The following is a 4,322-nucleotide window of genomic DNA, read 5'->3' as shown; positions in this document are numbered from 1 at the left end:
AACATATAGGGGTAGTTTCTTTATTTTCGTACGTATTCGTCTGTTTATCCATTTGTCATGGCCCAGTAGGGAGAGACTTGTTTAAGAGCATTGTCAGTAATACATTTGGTACCATTTTTGTTACAGAACATCCCTCTGAGAACTTCTACATGACGAAGAAAAATATGATGGAAAATTTACTTCATTTTGGTGATGAAAAAATTGATCATTGATTTACGTTAAAGATAAAATTGAGATCAGTTTCTATCTAATTGACCTGTCATCTTATGCATGGACGCGAGAAAGTTGTGCATGCGCCAAGCGGTTGTTGACATACTGCCTTGCTTTCCTTTACTGTGTGCTCAAAAGAGATGTAGTACCTCCACACAGATTGTAAGGTAAGCATGGTACTGTCTGCCAAATACCTCCGCATATGTATAACCATTATCTTAATTAGTCAACTCTTGACGGATGTCTCTTCTTGGTCAAAAGTTTGCCATCATACAGTAATAATGAGGCCCAAAAACATATCGTAAACAGTATCTTTGACCAAATTACAATTTAATTTTACCATAAATACGAAACTTCTATTTCTAATTGTTTAGTTTGCGAACATTCGTATAAAATAAATAGATTTAAATGTTCATTTTAATTCAGTATTGACTATACAATTGTTCCGGCGTATTGAGCCTTTTATAAGAGCATTTTAGGTACTGCACTGTAAGGTGCTCTTGGAAGAGGCTCAATAAAGGTCGAAACATCTTAGGTACTCTAGGATGCTCTTGAAAAAGGCTCAATAGGTCAGATCGATTCTAGAGTCAATAATGCTTCATTAAAGTGAAAATTTGAGGTACCCCAAGAGTTCTTGTAAAAGGTCCAATAGATCAAAGCAACTGTAGAGTCAATAAAGTTAACACTTAAATGCAATGTAGTTTGTTTTAATTATTTGTTTAAGTAATTCTGGAATCTTATATACGTACAAATTGTATATGGTGAGTTGTATTTCTTCTATAACATTAAAAAAAAATGTTAAAAATGGAGACAAAAAAAAACTTAACGGATTCGGAAACCGTTGGGGCTTGTTTTCAAGTTTCATTTGTTTAGTACTTTTTTAAGCAGTAGAGCAACTGTAAATTTGTTAAAAAATTAACACGACAGTGTGTAATGTGGAAATGGAATATACCTACGTTTAGTTATATTTACGAAAACTTAACAAAGAGTAATCCGTAGTAGAAGAAAAATGCGATTCTAACTTTTTGTTTGAAAACAAACGCACCGTTTATTGGAATTATTCCAATAAAAATTTTCATGGCCCAATAAATGATAATTCATGAAAATTTTTGATGTCAAAGGACCTTCATGCATTTTTATTCCAGTTGCTGCAGAAGATTTAGATAATATATTTCACTTAAGGGTTGAAAAGTACTCGTTCGACTTTTGCGATTCACTTCCGTTGTCTGTTAGCAAGCAAGCCACTGATAAGAAGCACTCACCGGTGATACTTACTACTTATTATCACTAGCACTAGTTATCCTTAGATTATCAACTCCTCGCGTTCTCACTAGAGTAAAAGTCACAAAAATTGCACTGATAAGTAATAGCACCTCTTCATGCCATACAAAAAAAAAAATAATAACCCTCACTACACGCTGTTACAATGTCCGAAACGAAACTCCGTCAATATCTTTAAAAGTAACATACTTTAAAATGTTCAGTTGGTTTTATATCAGCGTGAAAGTTGGCCCCCTCTTCAGTACAACGCATGCTAGTGGAACACCAGCTCCAACCGAAGCTTTCGGAAGCACTTTAAACAAATCCGGAATCCTATCCGCGGACTTCACCAATAAACAACTCACTTTCTCAACAAGTTGACGGAATTCCGAAATGACGCTGTTTCGCGACATTTTGGATTGTTCAACTAGAGCCATTGTGTCACAGAGAAAGTAACGCATTGACCCCTTATAATCTCATGATTCACAAATTTTAATATCACGCTCCCTTTCTTTGTAACAAACGCAATTTTTCGGCAATCTACGTAATTGACAAAGCTCATTCAGACTTCGTATTAGCCGATAATACTAAACTTACTAACTTCAAAAATCAGTTAGATAACTGTAAGGTTTTAAGCAAAACATTTACAAACTTACTTTAGTTTCTTTAACCAGAAACAATTAAGGAAGTTATCCTGATTAAATTTTACATCAAGGGACTCATCTCATAAAAATAAAAGAACAATAAGTAAAACGCTTAGAATTCATCTTAATCTGCTATATATCATTCGAATCAGTCGAATTCGCGTAATAACCGTAACAAGACAGCATTCATTTTAATTTTGTATTATTACAAACGATTTATTGTTTTATAATCGAATGCACTGTCTCTGTAATTAAAACCAACAATTTGCATTCACTACGTGTTTTTTTGTGTTGTTTTGCCCTAAGATACCTCTAGAAATAGTAGTTTAGTTTTGAAAATTTGGGACAGCTTTCTGTCTCAAACATATTCGTACATAAAAAAGAGAACGAATTATGACTATTTTATTTAAATGTTATTATAAAAAGTTGATTTTAACTACACGTTTCTCTGCATATTTCAATTTAAAACTAATATATTAATTACATTAATGTATTGTTTATGCAACAACAATGTAAAGTTATTTTATATTTATTGACAACTCCTTTTTTCAACGTATTATATCACGTAGTCTGGTGTATGATTCATCACTGAAGCACAACTATGGTTGCATTAAAAGGATTCGTTAGGACATACCAACCTTTGTGTTAAGACCCTCACGAAATTGGTAACCACTTTCACACATCCGGGTTCACCAGGTGAAAGCAGTTTGCGTCAGTAGACCAATTTTTTTATTGGACTTGAGTTGCTGTTGACAAAAACAGACGTTCTGGTTACTAAGGTGTACAACGATTACACAGTTTGGTGTAATTTCTCCTCCCTCTCTCCCCCTTACCGTTTATTACTGAACACGGATCTAAAATACATAATCTGGGAAACCCTTGTAAGCAATCCATTTTCTCTTTCAAATATTTGACGGTTATAACTGATACATATTGAAACTATAGTATAATAAACATAAATTAATAGAATAAAACAAACAATTTAATTATTGTTTATTTAAATATTACTTCTTCCACGATAATTCACAACTGACAACTGTATTGGATTTTTTATGATTGTGGTTCTAAAGTATATTTCGTTTTGTGACCGTTTTATTTTGATTCCCATGAAAAGTCTACTTTCACTATGAAATTATTTATTCCTTATTCAGCAGTTTTATTAAAAAATGTGCCCAGAATTTATTCGTTTTGATATCGAAAATTTACGAGCGATTTTTACTGTTGTATTAATAAATAGAGAGATGTACAACTTTTAATATACTACGCTGTAATCTTCTAATTTTAATTCCGATTACAAATCTGCATTTACTATGAAATTCTTCACACTTTTTTGAGTAATATCATCCAAAAATATGTCTAAAATTTATTCGTTTTAATATCGAAAATTTACGAGCGCGTTTTCTGTTTACTGCATAAACCAAAGAAATGACGCCTTTTAAAAGACTACGCTGTAATCTTCTTATTTTGATTCCGATTGCAAATCTGCATTTACTATGAAATTTTTCACACTTTTTCGAGTAATTTCATCCAAAAATATGTCTAAAATTTATTCGTTTTAATATCAAAAATTTACGAGCGCTTTTTCTGTTCCATATGAACGTAAACTTACCCTACCCCTTCTTATTAAAAGCTTTGTAACTTTCTTATCTTAATTTTAATAACAAAATTGCTTTTAAAACAAAATTCTCCATCGTTTTCTAGTAGATTTATCGTAAAATGTAGCAAAAATTAGTTGGATTTAGTATCGAATATATACGAGCGCGTTTTCTGTTTACTGCATAAATCAAAGGAATGACGCCTTTTAATAGACTACGCTGTAATCTTCTAATTTTAATTACGATTGCAAATCTGCATTCACTATAAAATTCTTCACACTTTTTCCAGTAATTTTATGCAAAAATATGTCTAAAATTTATTCGTTTTAATTTCGAAAATTTACGAGCGCTTTTTCTGTTCTATACAAACGTAAAATTACTCTGTCCCTTCTTATTGAAAGCATTGTAACATTCTTATTTTAATTCTAATGACAAATTTGCTTTCACTATGAAATTATTCATAGTTTATTGAGTAGTTTTACTTCAAAATATCTTTAGATAACGTTTGATTAAATTTTGAAAATTTACGAGCGCTTTTTCTGTTTTATACAAACGTAGTTACTTTGCTACTTCTTAAGGAATGCATTGCAACATTTTTATCTTAATTCCAATG

The 4,322-nt window shown here is 31.5% G+C and overlaps 1 protein-coding gene across 1 annotated transcript in view; it reads right to left on the bottom strand.

The window, feature by feature from the left end:
• Window positions 1–1,649, bottom strand: part of LOC108743575 — an 11,713-nt gene extending 10,064 nt beyond the window's left edge. The window contains exon 1 of the mRNA XM_025978886.1: window positions 1,486–1,649. The gene's annotated coding sequence lies outside the window, so the exon portion shown is untranslated. The remainder of the gene's footprint in view (window positions 1–1,485) is intronic.
• Window positions 1,650–4,322: the final 2,673 nt, after the last annotated feature.

The sequence above is a fragment of the Agrilus planipennis genome, unplaced genomic scaffold (genome assembly GCF_000699045.2).
Source record: "Agrilus planipennis isolate EAB-ADULT unplaced genomic scaffold, Apla_2.0 scaffold623, whole genome shotgun sequence".
NCBI classification, from domain to species: domain Eukaryota; kingdom Metazoa; phylum Arthropoda; class Insecta; order Coleoptera; family Buprestidae; genus Agrilus; species Agrilus planipennis.
Note: the sequence above shows the minus strand (reverse complement) of the source record. Positions and strands in the feature narration are given on the sequence as shown.